The following is a 19,994-nucleotide window of genomic DNA, read 5'->3' as shown; positions in this document are numbered from 1 at the left end:
GGGAAGCAGTGGTTGAGAAGGGAGCGAGGCAGTGCTGTAGCCTACCTCCTATGTTATTCAATCTTTACAATGAGCAAGCAAAAAAGGAAACCAAGGAATAATATGGAGTAGGAATTAAAGTTCATGGAGAAAAAACGAAAACTTCGAGGTTTGTCGACGACATTTTAATTCTGTCAGAGACAGCAGAGAACTTGGAAGAGCATTTGAACAGTATGGACAGCGTCGAGAATAGAGGATATAAGATGAACATCAAGAAACAAAACAAAGGTAATGGAATGAAGTCAAGTAAAATCAGGCGATGTTGAGGGAATTAGAGTAAGAAATGTGGCACTAAAGTAGTAGATGAGTTTTGATGATTGGCAATAAAATAACTGATGATGGCAGAAGTAGAGAGTATTAAAATGTAGACAAGCAATGGAAACAAGAGCGCTTCTGAAGAAGAGAAATCTATTGACATCAAATATAGGTTTAAGTGTTAGGAAATCTTTTCTGAAGGTATTTGTCTGGAGTGTAGCCTTGTACGGAAGTGAAACGTGGACGACGAACAGTTTGTATAAGAAGACATCAGAAGTTTTTGAAATGTGGTGGTGAAGATTAGATGGATAGATCATATAACTAATGAGGAAGTACTGAATAGAATTGAGGAGAAGAGAAACTTGTGGTACAATTTGACTAAAAGAAGGGATCGGTTGATAAGACACATTCTGAGGCATAAAAGGATCACCAGTTTAGTTTTGTAGGGAGGTAGAGGAGGGAGGGGGTTAAAATGTAGAGGAGGATCAATAGATGAATATAGTAAGTGGGTAGTTATTCGAAGATGAAGGGGGCTTGTACAAGATAGAGTAGCGTGGAGAGCTACATGAAACAGTCTTTGGTCTGAAGACCATAACTACAACAACAACGAAACACGGGAACCAAATACATGGCGTTCGTGCTATGTTTGGTGAAGAGATTCCTCTCGATGTAAGCGTACACTGGTGTGCTGATCTTAAGAACGAAAGTAACTTTCTGATGACGTGCACTGCCAAGTAACATAGCTTGAAGAAACGCGGGCCATACACAGAAAGAACTCCTGCTTGATGGTACAGATGGTAACAAAGAGAAATACGAAAGGAGACAAATACACAATAAATACACTTTAGTCACCGCAGTTTATGATCGTCTCCTGGACGTTGAAAGGAGTACACTGGGACACACTGGTATGTGGCACCAGAATAAGATAAGAATATTAATAAATTAAAATGGCACTAGGATGCTATAATCGATGAATGTCTATGATAGGCTCGATAATGCGGATCGCTGACTGTGCACGACCGCAGAGCCAAAGATACAGTACTGCTAGTGGAGAGAGAGACCGCTTAGCGCACAGTGTCTGTGAGGGAAAGACGATGGAGTAGGCACTTTTTGGGGTGTACTGTGTGAAACTACCAAGAGTTAGATTAATGTAGGTATATCAATATTGTTGAACATGGAAGCAGAAGTCTTCATGCAACCAAGCCAAAGATTTAAATAATTATGATTTCTGTTTTTGCCAGCGCGTCTGTATAGATGAGTTCGCTGATAATTTATAATTACTGAGTAACTCCAGAATGTATGTAAACCGTTTTGATAAAAAGGTTAGTTAAATATTTCATTTCTGTAATGCTTTTAAGATTTTTTGACTGAGCTGTGCGTAATTTGATGATTTGCATTTATGTTGGATTAATGAAGTTAGATAATACTTGCTGTTTAAATCTCATTCTTTGTGACTCAATCGTGAGTAATGTATCTTCAATTGTCCGATGTTTTTGAAAAGCCAAACTTAACTTGCAATATAATTTTACTAACAGAAGAAAAAGAGTGTTAGTAATTCACTATAATCAGTACCGCCTCCCAGTCCAGGTTATATATTTTTCAAAAACGTTGGATTTTCTTAAATGTTCTCGCTTATCGGCCAAATGAATTTCATGTGCAGTTCAAGTATTATGGCCAACATTGCACACTGCTGAGCCTGTAGCTAGCATTTACATTTTTTTTTATGAGTGACCAGAATACATCACGTTTCACAGTTGATGCTCTAGAGGTAAATTTAATTTATTTGGTATGTGCACAGGGACCAAAGTTATCAGATCTGAACAGGGCCAGATGATTCAGTGTCTAAGGGGCTGAATGTATTTTGCAGTGACTATTTCGTTATTGGTATTGGTAGTTGCATTGCCCAATCGATTCGTGTAAAGTTTTGCTAACAATAACACAGAGTAAGCACACCACTTGCAGTTACAACATGCAACACGATCAGGCTTCATTGAACATAATCGTAAAGTTTATTATATCATAATTAAACAACGTTGCAAAAGGCGGAACGTGGTTGTTAACAAGACGTGAGATCAGAGCGGACGGCGCTGCTTGCTCTGTAACGTGCACCTTCCCAAACGTGCTGATGGGATTTAAACCGGGCCAGTCCATTCGCAGAGTATCCTCTCGTACCAATCGCCCCTCCACCTGAGCTGTTCGAGGCGGTCGCTCATTGTCACCCATAAAAACGAGGTCAGGGCCAAGCGCACCCTGAAAACACGCGCATGCGAGAAGAGTACAGCATCACAATAACGCTGACCGGTGAGCGTTGGAGGCCCGTACGCGCATGCAGCAGTATGCCTCCCCACATTGTAACATGTGGACCACCAAACCGACCACGTTCCACAATGTGTGTGGGTGAACTACATTTTCGCACCTCTCACTACATGATGGTGGGTGTAGCATTATAGGACATGGCCTTTTTGGTGGTCCTGATGTCATAGTATGCGGAGGCATAATGACTCACGGGCGTACTAACCTAGTCTTTGAACACGGTATTCTCACCATTCAATGTTATTATGTTACTCTACTCCTTCCACGTGTATGTCTTTTCAGTTGTGCATTAGGACTCGATGACAAAGTGCGACCATAACGAGCGGCGAAACTGGAGGTCCTGTTGCAACGAGAGGATATTCGGCAAATGTAGTGGCCTGTCCGTTGCCCTGACTTAAATTCCACCGAGAACACGTGGGAGGCGTTGTGCAGACGCATTGCAACGCATGCACATGAACCGACGACAGTCCCGCAGTTGTCAACCCCGTTGGTGGAGGAATGGAACGCCCTAAGAGAGGAACTCGTTACTGATCTTGTGGCCAACATGGGAGTACGCTGCAGAGCACGCGTTGGTGTAAGTCCTATATAGAACCGGCTCTCTCCTGTTGCAACGTCCAGGAGACTATCACAAATTGCGGTGACTTCAGTGTACTTACTGTCTGTGAATAAATGTTTCTTTCCTTTCTTTTAATTAAATCCTGTGTCCGCCTCCGTAGCGTAGCGGTAGCGTTTCCGCTTATCACACAGGGGGCCCGGGTTCGATTCCCGGCAGGGGACTGGGTTTTGTGTGTCCTTTATCATTATTGACCCGCAAGTCGCAGAAGTCGCGTCAACTAAAAGGGACTTGCAATACGGCGGCCGAACTCCCCCAATGGGCCCTTCCGGCCAACAATGCCAAACGCTCATTTACATCTTTTTCCATTACTTTCTGTACTGCTCTATGTATGGTCCAAGCTTCATCGACTATTGTATGTTACCTGGCAGCGACCCATCATGCGGAAGTACTTTCGTTCTTAAGTTGTGTACACCACTGTAGATAATGCAAGATGACGACCTTAATAAAGAGGAAAAAACCGATAATATCCGATTAAAAGTACATCAGTGAGTATCTAGAGCAAGTCAATGTGCGTAAACGTGCATATAGACAGTCAGTCATTTTTCCCTCGGTCGGTTTTAGAACGGAATAGGACATAAATTTGCTGATTTTAGGTGAAATGTAGAGGGATGCACAACGGCGGACAAGTGACTTCAGAAGCTAATATCATATCTGTGTGCATCCCAAGCTATCCATATTCCAGCGACACAAGAAATTTTCCAATTACTTCAGAAAAATGTTCGGAGTTTTCTTGTGTTCCACATACCGCCAACCCACATACGCAGTTTCGCCCAGAGTTTGCACGCGTAGTTTCGCTCTCGGGTGTGCAGCGCGCAGCGCCTGAACACGACTGACAACGGCCCTTCCTCCCAGCACGGACTGCAGCCGGAGTAACAGCCGGGACAGGTTCGACGCCCGGCGAGACCGGATTCTTGGAAACTCTGTACTTCTGGTGAGAAACTGGTTTCTGCAAAAAGCTGCATTGTTTCAAAACTCGTCTTCTCTCCCACTCACATTTTTGTGGAGAAAACATATTTTTTGTATCAAAAAATTCCAGAACACGATGTACGTTCTGCAGCACTGAAGTTTTTACGTTATCAATTTTCTCTTTCCAATTACTGAGAAATGTGACTCCAGAAACGTCATCGGTTTTTCACTGTTTCTTACAGCTTTATGCTACCGTTAATCGAATGAGTCATTAGAGTTTTTTGTTTAATTTATTCAATAGTATTATATTACCAGTAGCCGAGATAACGAATATAATTTAGAGTACGTTCTATTTGTTTCTTCGTTATCAAAAAAGAAAAGTGTTCTGAAAAGAACCACACATGTCAAAAATCGTTTTAAATGACAAAATCGTCCACCCCGATAGCTGAGTGGTCAGCGTGACAGATTGCCGTCCTAAGGGCCCTGGTTCGATTCCCGGCTGGGTCGGCGATTTTCTCCGCTCAGGGACTGGGTATTGTGTTGTCTTCATTATCATTTCATCCCCATCTGACGCGCAGGTCGCCCAATGTGGCGTCGAATGTAATAAGACCTGCACCAAGGCGGCTGGACCTGCCCCACAAGGGGCCTCCCGGTCAATGACTCCAAACGCTCATTTCCATTTTCAATAGCAAAATCCACAAAATCTGCGATGAGAAAATTATAATTATGTTCAGCATTTAATGTGGAATATTGTAAATACATGTTATGAATTTGGTCATTAACTCGGATGTTCTCAGTGGTTTATTATTCCCTGCGCGCATTGCATTGCATTTGCAACATCAACTCACGTAATTCCCTAATCCTAGAAATGGGAAATGATAACTGGATGAAACAACAGAAAATACAATTTTTTTAATGTAAAGAAAATTAGTTTCATTGAAAGGGTACAGTACCACCCGACATTGAAAATAGGTACAACATACCTCATTATTCTTGTCTGAACAACATATTTTTTCTAATAATAACTCAGTTTCAATTAATACAGCAAAGCCGGATACCAGTGTGGGAAAGAATGGCAATTTATTTATTTAATTGATCACATGTGCACTCCCACAAAATAAATCCCTACATCCAGTTCGGTGAGATCTGTGAAATAAATGAATGTATGGTCGTCTGCTAACCGGAGATAGTGAATGTGAGTATATGATCATCTTTGAGACGATCCTTTGGCCACCTTTGGTGGTACCAAAGAGATGAAACTTACCGGAGCTTTGAGCGCCTGAAATGTGGCTGACCAATACGGTAGCATGGTCTTCCCCCACCTCGACAGAGGTGCGAGATGACCTGAAGAACGGCCATGTTTCAGCACTCTGCCGCTGGATCTCGTGCTGTTAAGACCTGTCTTAGTTGTGCTCCGTAAAGACAAAAGAGTGGAGACATGGTATGCATGTGGAATATTTAAGAGTAGTTTGAAATAATAATTTCTCTATTTCAGGAACTTTTGTGGGGAGAATTAAATGTCAGGCAGGTAATATTAATGGGATTGTAGTAATCTTCGGAAGTGACCAATGGTCACAATGAAACCACGTGTAGCAATAAGTTGAAATACTTCTGTGTGCTTAAGTTAAGCTGAATTACTAGCGTGTGTACAATAAACTGAAATATTTAAGAAATAGCGTGTATACCATAAGTTGAAATATTTAAGAAATGGCGTGTGCAGGACTTGAAATTAGAGACGAGTACTTCCACGTGGTAGGTACTGTGTGATTCTCAAACTGTGTATGAGACAAAAGATAAAGAGAAGTACTCGTCCATGGTATCAGTTGAGGACTCGCGTGTGTGATGAATACGTTCTTAATATTACTTTGCGTGATATGATTCCGTGTGACGCTAGATTCAAACTCTGAGAGAGAAGCAAGGTGAGTCGGCCGTCTATCCAGCAACGCCACTTGGCTTGCATTGCACAGGAAGACATGCATATATCTCCAGAGTTCATAGTAGGAAAGTATAATTACGAAGCGGGGCAGTGTCGTGTGAAACTGGGATAAATATTAATTGAAGTGGTAAAGCTGAAAGTGATAATGTGGTGACTATTCCCTGTGTAGTATTTCATATTGTAGTGTGGTGTATGTCATGTAATTTGGGTATGTGTGGTTTGCATGGGAGAGTAGCGAGGTAGTTTCAAATGATTAGTGGGCTATGCGTGTTCCTTTTGTACTGCTCGGTCTGGAGGAAAGTTTCGTGATGATGATTGTGAGAGTCGAAGTGTGAGAAATAATAAAAGATCCACCATCCTATCCAGAATGTGCACTGTAGCGTTAAATAATTACGAGACCATAAGGTAGAGAATCACCAATGTTAAGCCATGCCCACTGGGCGGAATTTCTCATGTGTTATTGTTGTAGGTTATAGAATTTGTGTGTTTAGGTTATAGAATTTATCGGAATAAATAAGACAGTGAAAAGAAAAAGATTGGTGGCCTTTTCCTTCGAATTATATGTTGTTATGATATCCAGAATTTATAATGTGTGCGCCACTCGTATTCTGTGCGATGGTCACGTGTTGATAAAAGCCGTTAAATAAAAAGGAAAGAAAATGTGGTATTGCCAGTGCGTAGTGAACAGTCAGAGATCTGTAAGTTACTGATAGTCAGATGCGTGTTTCCGCTGCGTGTTATTCATACAGGAGGATAATTTGTAACTAAATTGTGAGTACGAGAGATCATGTTACTCGATAAATAAGAATGAATCCACTCGCTTGGCAGACCACTCATCTTGCAGGCCTGACTGCTTGATGCCACAGTATGAGCAAGGCATGTGGGTGCCTCTCATCATGTATATGGTGTCTGTTCTGTCAGACATGTCCGAAAAAAACAGACACCAAATATGTACCATTGAAGCGAGGACGGCCAGAGACCTCTTCAGTGCAGATGCACACCAGCCTAGAGCTCTTACGGGAATTGAGAAATGCCGCGAGTTATGAGGATAATGGGCGCGGGGCACAACATTAGCGCTATGTGGATAAGCTGAGAATTTGAGTCTGACGGGAGGTGCGTTAGGGACTCCGTGTAGTTGCGACGACCACTGTCTCCGGATGGCGGACTGGTCAGCACATTTGCCTAGTAAGCCGGAGGTCAGAGTTCGAATTCTGGTACGGCACAAATTTCAACTTTCCTCTCCGATTTGGATCAGTGCCCACTCGCAGCCAATCCTTGTAATTCCTTTGTGTCTTAAAAGCAATTTTACCAAATTGGATTTTTAAAGACACGTGTAGTTATGTCTAGAAACATTCTCCTGTTTTTCTTTGGTTTCTGATTGATGACGCACCCTAACGAATATCTAGTAGTGCTACTTGTCGAAGAGGCTTTTGCCAATGATCTATGCATTTAGTTCTCCTTGCAGAAACCGTAAAGTGTTCATAAAACAACTCTACGGAAAGCTCTTGGATCTGTCACGAGCTGCTAACTTCGAAAAGTTATGAGAGCTGGAATAAATGCCTCGTTGCAAATGCATTATAAAGGTAATGTAGAAATAAAGAAATCGTGTCGTTAATTACTTACACAAATTCGCGTTTAAGGTTACAGAAGGATGGCATAGTTTCGGAAGAGAACTGAGTGATATCCTTTTAGTATTTTATGAACAATTTAGTAGGGGGCACGTGATCTATACTTTTGTTCATACAGGTTTTAGATTATTTTATTATTTCACAGTAGAAAATGTTCAGGATGTTGACATAGCCTACAGCATCGCGTAAATAAAACTTTCGCTGTCGTGTAGTGGCATGGTTACAAAATGAAGTACCTACCTGGACAACAGCTTTTCCTTCTGTCCTCAAGTGTGACGAGTTGGCTGATGGATGTCCCTTCTGCTGTTTGACGAAAAATCGCGGAGATATTAACCTGAAACGAAAAAATAAAGATTTCCTTAGAACACTAATTTTCTCACATTAGTTAATTTTTGCATTTCTAACGTTTGAATCATTGTCAGTGGAATATTTCAACACTTGGTCAAACACAAAAGTAAGTCAAACAGCACTAAAAATCTTAATAGATAGAAAACCTGCACAACATCACAAATACATTTAGAATGACTCGAATTTAGTCAACAATGTCGAAGCTGTACATCAGCTGGCCGGTGACGGGTTCACATGTTCAGTAACATTTGGCACACCATACAGAAGACGAGCATCAGCATGTCCAACAATAAACAGCAGACAATCTACACTCTGCAATCACGCCAAATGAATACAAGTGTTGTCATGACTTAGTTCTTGAGAGGGACCTGCTTGACTGATCTTTTTAGGTCATTAGCTCCACCCTTGGGATTAGGTCCCTATTCTCATCCTTGGCAGAACGGAGCCTTTCAGCAAGATAAGGAGTGTTTCAGACTGTTAGAAGGCCATAAATTTGCCGGAAGTACTTGATATGGCTGGAAGAGTAGGATCAAGACGTCGAAGTGATTTCCTTTGCCCTCAGATTTTACGGTCCAAACACAATTTTTCATGCATGGCATCATCTCTTTCGTTGTGTGGACTACATTAAACCTCCTTACGTCAACTGGCGATGGGAATACTGCATACCGTTTGCCTCGAGATTCCTATGGGAAACTATCAGCATTTGCTTGGCTCACTCAAAAACTTGTGTATTGTGTTGTCAACTCCGGTTACTCTACGTGCTAGCAGACGAGCAAAGTAATGTTATTGAACAGTGTAAATGGAAGCTTTGGTAGAGTCTCCATCCGTATTATTCCACCCAAGCCGGCCGGGATGGCCGAGCGGTTCTAGACGCTACAGGCTGGAAGCGCGCGACCGCTACGGTCGCAGGTTCGAATCCTGCCTCGGGCATGGATGTGTGTGATGTCCTTAGGTTAGTTATGTTTACGTAGTTCTAAGTTCTAGGGTACTCATGACCACAGAAGTTAAGTCCCATAGTGCTCAGAGCCATTTGAACCATATTCCACCCAAACACGTTCTCAACCGGGAAACATGTTCCATTTTCAGCAAACGTACTATTTCTGTTCAAAGTGATCAAGGTTTCCTTTGCGTGGGAAGCTGAAATATTTTGATTTCGAGACACGCAATTTATTTCAAAGGCTAAGTACCGTCTACTTTACACGGCGAAAGATGAGCGCTGCTTGCCATCTTTCAACTGCGAAGCACGAAACACTGCTGGCGGTGCTGAAGCTACGTGGCTGGAAACAACAGCTGCCTGTGGTGCTGTAGCAACGATGAAGCGTTGCCACAGAGATGTGCAGAAAAAGGTGTCCCATGATTGGTTGCGGTAGTCGCCTGAACCACTGCGCCAACCCCACTTTTAACCGACAGAGCTTTTCTTTCACCAGACAGGTTACAGTTGTTGAGTAGTACATTAAATTTAATGCCGATACGCCATAGAAAATTTTTAGAGCCGGCCGGGGTGGCCGAGCGGATCTAGGCGCTATAGTCTGGAACCGCACGACCGGTACGGTTGCAGGTTCGAATCCTGCCTCGGGCGTGGTTGTGTGTGATGTCCTTAGGTTAGTTAGGTTTAAGTAGTTCTAAGTTCTAGGTGACTGATGACCTCAGAAGTTAAGTCCCATAGTGCTCAGAGCCATTTTTTTTAACAATTTAAAAAAATGAAATGATCGTATGGCACTGATGGCCGAGAGTTCGGCCTCCGAGTTTGCAAGTCTTTTCAGTTGATGCCGCATTGGGAGAATTGCGTGTTGATGATGTTGCAATGATGACGAGGACAACACAAGACCCCGTCCCCGAGGGCAGAAAAACTTCGGACCGGCGGGGGATCTAGGCCGGGGCCGCTGCATGACAGTCAGTCTGAAGCGCTGACCGTTCAGCTAAGGGAGCGGAGAGACAATTAGTTACCTACGTTTCTGCAACTGTGGCACGCGGAGTTAGGTAATTTCAAGTTTTGTACGTGAAGAATAAGATCCTGAGGTAACCTGTGGTCTTGTTAACAAGGGGTCCGCCTGGCGTGATCCCTGCGCGCCGTGCGTCGTCGGCCTGGTTGGCGGGCCTCAACGAGGGCCCGTTGCCAGAGCACGCCGTTGAAGGCGAGCTGCCAGGGACACGGGCGGGCGCGGCGCAGCGTTTGTTTGTAAACACGCGCCGCCACTCAGGGCCAGGGTCGGCGCTCTGCGCATGCGCGGATCCACTCTGAGCACGGTGCTTGCTGTTTGTCGTGTCGCCAAAGTAAATACACACGTCCGGCGCCGTCTAACAGCGCCCTGTCTGCACCTTCCCGACGGGGAAAACATTAAGCAGTAACTCAGGCGAAATCCGAAGACGTGTGATAGCTAAATGTATCTAGTGCCCCTGATCCCTACATCTGAGTAAATGATTCCTTTGTGTGCCTGTTCAAGTGTTACTAGCATTTGTTTCCCTTTTTCAGTCCTACAGTCTAATTCATTTCAGGGCTATTTAATCCCGTGAATACGTGAATCGCCAGATACAGACTCGTAGTGGGATATGAAATAACCTTTGTCTTTCTCTACAATTACTTTCCTTCTACTATTCCTCCATGAACATATTAGTTTGTCCTGTACATCGTGCCGTTTGGTATCAAATTTCGTCTTGTATTGCTCATAGTTACTTGATTTTTTCTACTTGAGTCATTCTCAGCGACTGCTCGTTTCATTCAATATTTGTATAAGCCGTGTCAAACTCGAAGCTGTATTGGTTGTTCAAATGGTTCAAATGGTTCTAAGCACTATCGGACTTAACATCTGACGTCATCAGTCCCTTAGAACTACTCAAACCTAACTAACCTAAGGACATCACACACATCCATGCCCGAGGCAGGATTCCAGACTGAAGCGCCTAGAATAGCTCGGTCACAGCGGCCGGCTATTGGTTGTTAATTGCATAATCTATGGAACTTAAATACTAAGATGATATAGAAATGGTGACTGACGACAGTTGCGTGTTCTTAGAATAACCTATAAAGAATAGATTTTGAGGCAATGTATCTATTAACGGAGTTGACTCCTGTTTAGGAGCAATGAGACTTGAAATTCTGGTTCCATGAGCAATTACAGAAGTATTAACTTTGTTGAATTGTTCATTTGTCTGAAGGAAAGGTTATTTGAAATCGACACAAATGTCATTGAACTTCCATTCACGCTTTCTTCTTTAATTAACTGCCAGTCTGCTAGTTGTGTCCCCACGCTACTTACCTAGTTTCTAAAGTTTCGGGAAAACTGCCGATGTTCGTAACACGCCGCCACGATGTCAGTGACTCGGTCCCCTCAGCTGCTCATTTCATTCAAAATTTTTGTGTATAGAGCTAAGCGCAAACTTTTACAAGGGCTACTAAACTCAAAAGCGAGGAATACAGTAGAGAAAGGGAGGGAATGTCAGTGATAGTGGATAGCTCAATACACGTATTGCGGCACCGATCCGTAAGTCATATATAGACGCTGGACGATGTCGAGAACAGCAAGGAAAGTACCATACTTTTTCGGATGGTGGGGAGTGGCGCGGGGGAGGGGGGGGGGGGGGGGGGAGCAGGGGTGCTGCGTTGCAGCAAAAGGTTGACTTGCAATTTTTTTCTGTCGTAACGTCAAACGAGATTATTGTATCATCAACATTTTTTTTACAACATAATTCTGATAACTGTTTGGGGCTTTCTCCTGCAAATTTGCGAGTGAGTGATCAGCCCATGTAGCGAATTTTGTGCCCCCAAAAAACAAAGTTATACTAAAAGAATATCCTTCGGAACACTTCAGTTAAATGTTCAGAGAGAGTTCAATTTATGTTACGCGTATGACCGCTTTCAGTCGATTTCATATTCGCTGAATATATGCAATTGTTTTACAAACCGTATGGTCATCCTTCTCATGTCGTTGCTCAGTACTCGATAGAAGCATTTCCCATCTGGTTTAACTTTCGTGACTCATTCATTCTGTAGCCATTGTAATAAACATATACTGACCCATAAAATTGACATCCTTTTTTTCACTTTTCTACACCATTTTATAAAAGGTATCCGCCGGCTGGTGTGGCCGTGCGGTTCTAGGCGCTTCAGTCTGGAACCGTGTGCCCGCTACGGTCGCAGGATCGAATACTGCCTCGGGCATGGATGTGTGTGATGTCCTTAGGTTAGTTAGGTTTAAGTAGTTCTAAGTTCTAGAGGACTGATGACCACAGATGTTAAGTCCCATAGTGCTCAGAGCCATTTGAAAAAAAGGTATCCGGACACCACTACGTAATACGGAACTGCTCAGTACATGTCACATGAGACGGACCCAACAGTATAAAAGGAAGCAGAAAGCATTGACCTCACAGTAGCGAAGCAATAACATTAGAATGGTCTGTCAGTAACCTCGAACGTCGACTATTCAGTGGATGTCAGCTGGGTAACAAATCTGTCAGGAAAATTTCAACCCTTTTAAAGACGCTCAAATTGGCATTTCATGACGTGACTGTGTAGTGGAAACACGAATGAATACCCACAGTTACACCATGTACTGGCAGGGAGGAACCGTCGGGGATAGCGGAGGGTGATTTTAAAAAGTCACATGAAATCAGCGGAAGGAATCAAATTGCTACCAGTTGTCCATCTAGCACAAGGACAGTGCATAGAGAGTTACAAAGAACGGGCAGCTCTTCGTAGGCCACAGATTTCTATAATCAGTGCTAAGTGGCGGTCGAAGTGGTTAAAAGAGAAACGCCACTGGACAGTGGATGACTGGGCACGAGTGGTTTGGAGTGAGCAACCACGCTGTACCCTGCGGAAATCCGATGGAGGGTTTGGGTTTGTCAAATGCGTGAAGGACGTTACCTCATCATGTCAAGTGCCAAACAGGGCTTCATTTCGGCGTTCCGCCACATCTCACAGAATATTTTTCCAACTAACTGAAATAAGTCGGCACCGGAGATTTAAAATAGTAGAAGTGTTTTCAATCGTGAAGGAACTGTATTTGCCGATGCGCCGGCACTACCGAACGTGAAAGTGGGCGAGCAATGTGATGCGGTGGGCAGCGGCGTGGAGCGAGATACTGTGTGTGTGTGTGTGTGTGTGTGTGTGTGTGTGTGTGTGTGTGTACGTGTGCGCTATACCCAAGATAAGCTGAGCTTCGTTCCGAAGTTGTGATCGGTACATATCGCAGGGGGAGGCGCGGGGGCGTGGAGAGCTTTGCTTCAAGATGCGAGTCCCGGTTCTCAAAATTTTAGAAATTACGCACTGGTGCCAATAGTCAAGTACAGGGGAGGTCGTGTTATGGCATGCGGGTTTTCGTGGTTAGGATGTGGTCTCGTTATTGCGCTATAATACAAAAAAACAGCGTCGGAATAGGCCTTGAAGGCTCAACGGTGGTTGCCGCCGCGTCACCAGATGTGGATACGGACAGGGATGCGGTTAGCACAACACTCTCCCACCGCTACTTCTCACTCATCTTCATGCTATATAGAAAACGCTAAAGCATAAACGATAAGAACAAATTTCACAGCTTCTTGTACTGTATACAGTAGAGGAACAGCTCGAAGACATGACTGATGTATCAGCATGACAATTGACCCTGTTATAAAGCAGCATCTGTGAAAAAATCGCCTGTGGGAGTTAACAGTTCTGAAATGGATTGGCCTATCAGCGTTCGGACCTGAACCCAATCACCCCTGTAATGAACTAGAACGCAACTTAGCTCCAGACCCTTGCGTCCAACATCATACCTTTTATGGTTTCGGTAGGAGTGGGCGCCATTCCTCCAAAGACTTATTAGAAGTTTCCCCAGTAGAGTTAAAGCTGTCATAAGGGCAAAGGGTGGGCACACTCCAAATTAATGCCCACTCATAGGTCTCTGGATACTTTGATCATATAGTGCATATGCATCTAAACATTTTTACTCAACACAAGCTTCATTAGTAACTTTAAACTACATACCCATCCGGATTTACTTTATTCATTTTCAGTTTATCATAATTCGGTTGAATAGAGCGCAGGATTGTAAAACCGTCTACCGATTTCTGAAGCTTTTTCTCGCTAATACACTCGAAAAAGAACATTGGTGCACATTCTAGTATGCGATGGGCAAAAATATGGCCATTTAAACACATATCAAAAAAAAGTTTTGCATCAGCCCGGTTCCCAGAACTCCTGAAGATAATGACTGTGGATATTGTATCGCAGACACAATCCCTTTGACTGTTCACAGATGTCGCTAAACTAGTCCCAAGATTTACACAACCATGCATGAGCAGCGCCTATTAGACGAAGGGGGCCCGAAAGCCGATTAGACATTCCACAAGGAAATACACGGCTTGTGTTGTTTGTAGTTCAACCATGTCTAGACTGTCAATACCACGGTTTGATCGCGTCCGCATTGTTACTTTGTGCCAGGAAGGGCTCTCAACAAGGCAAGTGTCCAGCCGTCTCGGAGTGAACCAAAGCGATGTTTTTCGAACATGGAGGAGATACAGAGAGACAGGAACTGTCGATGACAAGCCTCACTCAGGCCGCCCAAGGGCCACTAATGCAGTGCATGACCGCTACCTACGGATTATGGCTCGGAGGAACCCTGACAGCTACGCCACCATGTTGAATCATACTTTTCGTGTAGCCACAGGAAGTCGTGTTACGACTCAAACTGTGCGGAACAGGCTGCATGATACACAACGTCACTCCCGACGTCCATGACGAGGTCCATTTTTGCAACCACGACACCATGTAGCGCGGTACAGATGGGCTCAACAATATCCGAATTGTTCTCTTCAACGGTGAGTGTCGCATATATTTCAATCACACGTGTTTGGAGGCAAACCGGTCACGCCGGCGCCTTAGACACGCTGTCCAGCGAGTGCAGTTAGGTGGAGGTTCCCTGCTGTTTTCGGGTGGCATTATTTGGGGCCGACGTACGCCGCTGGTGGTAATGGAAGGCACTGTAACGGCTGTACGATACGTGAATGCCATCCTCCGACCGATACTGCAACCATATCGGCAGCATATTGGCGAGGCATTCGTCTTCATGTACGACAGTTCGCGCCCCCCATCGTGCACATCTCGTGAATGACTTCCTACGGGATAACGACATCGCTCGACTAGAGTGGACAAATGTTCGCCAGACATGAACCCTATCGAACATGCCTGGGATAGATTGAATAGGGCTGTTTATGGACGACGTGTCCCACCAACCACTCTGAGGGATCTACGCCGAATCGCCGTTGAGGAGTGGGAGAATGTGGACCAACAGTGCGTTGATGAACTAGTGGATAGTATGCCACGACGAATTCAGTCATGCATCAATGCAAGAGGACGTGCTACTGGGTATTAGAGGTACCGGTGTGTACATCAGTCTGTAACACCACGTTTGAAGGTCTATCTGTATGGTGATACAACATGCAATGTGTGGTTTTCATTAGCAATAAAAAGGGCGGAAATGATGTTTATGTCGATCTCAGTTCCAATTTTCTGTACAGGTTCCGGAACTCTCGGAACCGAGGTGGTGCAAAACTCTTTTTGATGTGTATGAACAAACGCCTCAGAAATTTACCACTCACCTTGTTGGCTCAAAGCAGTTGGCGCAGAGAAATAGGCCTATTGCTGGACGCATTGGGCGGATGACAGAGGAGGAGGGCAGGTGCGAGGGAACAAGTGTTGCTGCTTTCTGGGCACGAGTTACGGCAGCCCGCGAGTGACAGCGCGTTTCGCCGGAGCGTTAAAGTTATTTACGGCGCGGGCGCGGCGGTAAATTTCCGGTATTAATGTAGTCGCCGCCGCGCCGGGACGCGGGTAATTCGGAGCACCTCGCAGCCTCATTAAACAAACCCAAGCGCAGGACCGGGCAGCGCGCGAGCCGGTATTAAGAGACCACGGCGGGCAGCCATAGCGTGACGTGGAGCTCTGTAAACCTGGCCAGCCCGAAGCGGGTGCACCATGCCACTCCAGTCAATCTCGGGTTTATGACTGCTGCCAGTGTAACACCGCTGGGGCTTCGGTTTGCCGACTCTAGACAGCCCAATCAGAAACTAGGATAGCACCATGTTCCCTACTTCTCTTTCCTCTCTTCGTCTCCCCGCCTCTCTCTCTCTCTCTCTCTCTCTCTCTCTCTCTCTCTCTCTCTCTCCCCTTCCGTTTCTGATCTCAACGTACATCTTGGGTATACGTGGCTAATTTCTGCAATATAGAACGCTAGCTACAAGGGACTTCGAATATTATGAAATATTTATTTTGTAAATAAAGCCCCCTTTTCTTGCTGCACTTAATTTAGTTTTCCCAGAAGCGTTTCGTCTTTTTCTTGCTTGAAGGCATCTTCAGTGGGATCTATAATGATACAATTTTGTTACTTTTATATTATCAGACACTTCACGCTGCGTTTTTTTTGTGTAAATAAGTAATTACTTACAGTTTCCTGTGGTCTGCTTTTCCTCTCATCTCGTCTGGAGGTCGCACTACCATTTTATTTCCGTAACATAAGCACAATTTTGTACTCCCAACTTTTTCACACTCATTTACATAAAAAAAACGCCACGTGAACTGTTTGATAATCTAAAAATAACAAAATATAGATCCCACTGAAGATGCCTAAGAGCATGAAAACGGCGAAACGAGTCTAGGAAAAATGAATTAAGTTGCAGCAACAAAAGGCTATTTTATTTACAAAACGAGTATTTCTGTGCTTTCTGCGGAAGATGAGCACACAAAAAGTCTTGTTATTACAAAATATAATCGTGAAGCGGTGCATTCTTTACGCGAAGTCAACTGATTTTTATCCCTAACCCACACTCAGATCATCCATCCAATTAGAATAAATGTTACTCCACATAGCAAAACGTCATGACAATCGTTATCCAAGTGAGGACCATGCAAGTGATCGTGAAACCGGGTACAAAAGTTTTCTGTTTCTATCAGTTTTTTTCTGTTTGTATCCGGTTTCATGATCACTTGCATTGTACTCTCTTGGGTAACGATTGTGATGATTGTTTGCTATGTGGAGTAATATTTATTCTGATCGGATAAATGATTTGAGAGTGAGTTACGAATAAAAACATGAAACTGGTCATCACCAAGTAATAAAGAAGAGCTGTTTTGCAACTTTGGCTGTTTGTCATAGTGAAATAGTCTCAGAAGTTGCTAACCCTTCAACATCTCAGCATGCTGGGAATTCGGAGAATTAATTAGTACAACCCTTCGAAAAAGCCTACATGTTCGTAGAACCGTGAACTAATTCATAAATAATCAGCTTTGTCCCTTGTGACAGTTTTATCCATAAAGACATGGACCAGTGAGGTCAGTCATTCATTCGAAGGCCAGCGTTGTGATCCATTAACATGAATATGTTAATACATATTGGACTGCTCGCGGTAGGTAGTGCAATGTGCCAAACGTTCGTCTTGTCTCGAGAACGATACGTGCATACTTGCACAAAGTAATGTTGGCCTGTAGTTGATATCGATGGCTCACACGAGCAAACATGCGACAAACAAACCAAAACAGTACACACATGGTTCACATGGCTCTGAGCACTATGGGACTTAACATCGGAGGTCATCAGTCCCTTAGAACTTAGAACTACTTAAACCTAACTAACCTAAGGACATCACATACGTTCATGCCCGAGGCAGGATTCGAACCTGCGACAGTAGCAGTCGCGCGGTTCCGGACTGAAGCGCCTAGAACCGTTCGGTCACCCCGGCTGGCTGCAAAATGTTATAATATTTTAATTAACATCGGCCCCGAAAATTATTTCTAAGCTGATAAATGGATACTAACGCTATATTTCCTACGTAGAAAACTAACTTATGTAGTCACATGCCTGGTAAACGTTTTAAAAAACAAAAACGTATATTACGCCAAACGCCCAGAGACGATAGTTCATAAGTAAACGAAGTGAAACGTCAATGCCATACAATTAAAAGCTTTATCTAGATGCAGTACGACTCTACCATGCAGGAAGGTAAGCGTAAATAATGTCTCCTAGTTTTCTTCGCTGATGTATGGCAACAGTAGTTTCCTATGGACAACGTGATTGTTATCCGAAAATAATCATAGGGCTGGTACCGCTAACACTATGACACAAGTACGTGATGCACGAGTACGCAGTGAGGAGCACTGCACTTTCACCTCGGATATCTTTCGACAATTTAAACATCAGTACCGCGTTATCACTTAAATGAAGGCTCACAAGCATGTCATAAAACAACTAGTAATGTGTTTTCATAGTGATTTCAGGACAGGTGAGCACTGGGTCATCAACATAAAATCAAACAGGACTAACGCAAGAGTATAACTAGAAAGGAATTTCTTTCCGAGTCATCAGGCTTCTGACTGGTTTGATGCGGCCCGCCACGAATTCCTCTCCTGCGCCAACCTCTTCATTTCAGAGTAGCACTTTCAATCCACGTCCTCAATATTTGCTGGATGTATAGCAATCTCTGTCTTCCTCTACACTTTTTGCCCTCTACAGTTCCCTCTAGTACCATGGAAGTCATTCCCTGATGTCTTAACAGATGTCCTATCATCCTCTCTCTTCTCCTTGTCAGCGTTTCCCACATATCCCTTTCCTCTCCAATCCTGTGCAGAACATCATTACCTTATCAGTCCACCTAATTTTCAACATTCGTCTGTAGCACCACATTTCAAACGCTTCGATCCTCTTCTGTTCCGGTTTTCCCACAGTCCACATTTCACTACCATACAATGCTGTGCGCAAACGATTGGCTATTTTCCTGCGTAGGGAGCACAACGCCTTACTTCATCTATTTCATGGCCATTAATCCTGATGTTAAACTTCTCGCTATTCTCATTTCTGCTACTTCTCATTACATTCGTCTTTCTTCGATTATTCTCAATCTATATTCTGTACTAATTAGACTGTTCATTCCATATATAAATGTCATCAGCGAATCGTATTACTGATATCTTTTCTTCTCGAACTTTAATCCCACTCCTGAACCTTTCTTTTATTTTCATCATTGCTTCTTCGCTGTACAGATTGAACAGAAGGGGGCGAAAGACTATAGCCTTTTTAATGCGAGCACTTCGTTCTTCGTCGTCCACTCTTATTATTCCCTTTTGGCTCCTGTACGTATTGTATATTACACGTGTCTCCCTATACTACGGTCGCAGGATCGAATCCTGCCTCGGGCATGCATGTGTGTGATATCCTTAGGTTAATTAGGTTTAAGTAGTACTAAGTTCTAGGGGACTGATGACCTGGGATGTTAACTCCCATAGTACTCAGAGCCATTTGAACCATTTCTCCCTATAGCTCACCGCTATTTTTCTCAGAATGTCGAACATCTTGCACCATTTTACATTGTCGAACGCTTTTTCCAGGTCGACAAATCCTATGCGCGTGTCTTGATTTTTGTTTAGCCTTGCCTCCATCATCAACCGCAACGTCAGAATTGCCTCTCTGGTGACTTTACCTTTCCTAAAGGCATACTGATAGTCATCCAACACATCCTCAATTTTTTTCCATTCTTCTGTGTATTATTCTGGTCAGCAACTTGGATGCTATCCCTTCTGCCTTATTTGATCTTAAGACCTCCAAAGCTCTTTTAAAATTCTGACTGTAATACTGTATCCCCTACCTCTTCTAAATCGTCTGTTTCTTCTTCTTCAGACAAATCTTCTACCTCATAGAGGCCTGCAGTGTATTGTTTCCGTCTGTCCGCTCTCTCCTCTGCATTTAACAATGCACTACCCTTGCCTTGTTTTCACTTTTCTATATGCTGAGTCAGTCCTTTCGACAATTACTTTTTCGATTTCTTTACATTTTTCATGCATCCATTCCATCTTAACTGCCCCGCATTTCCTATTTATTTCATTCTTCAGTGACCTGTATTTCTGTATCCTAAATATCCCTGAATATTTTCGTACTTCCTTCTTTCATCGATCAACTGAAGTATTTCTTCTGTTACCCATGGTTTCTTC

General features: G+C 43.6%; 1 protein-coding gene across 2 annotated transcripts in view; it reads right to left on the bottom strand.

The window, feature by feature from the left end:
• The window catches only part of LOC124588712 (extracellular sulfatase SULF-1 homolog), a 792,368-nt gene extending 784,360 nt beyond the window's left edge, over window positions 1–8,008 (bottom strand). For both annotated transcript variants that reach the window (XM_047131489.1, XM_047131490.1), the window contains exon 1: window positions 7,934–8,008. The gene's annotated coding sequence lies outside the window, so the exon portion shown is untranslated. The remainder of the gene's footprint in view (window positions 1–7,933) is intronic.
• Between the last annotated feature and the right edge of the window lie 11,986 nt (window positions 8,009–19,994).

This window comes from Schistocerca americana, chromosome 2 (genome assembly GCF_021461395.2).
Source record: "Schistocerca americana isolate TAMUIC-IGC-003095 chromosome 2, iqSchAmer2.1, whole genome shotgun sequence".
Taxonomy (NCBI): Eukaryota; Metazoa; Arthropoda; class Insecta; order Orthoptera; family Acrididae; genus Schistocerca; species Schistocerca americana.
The sequence above is the reverse complement of the archived record's forward strand: the minus strand, read 5'-3'. Positions and strand labels throughout refer to the sequence as shown.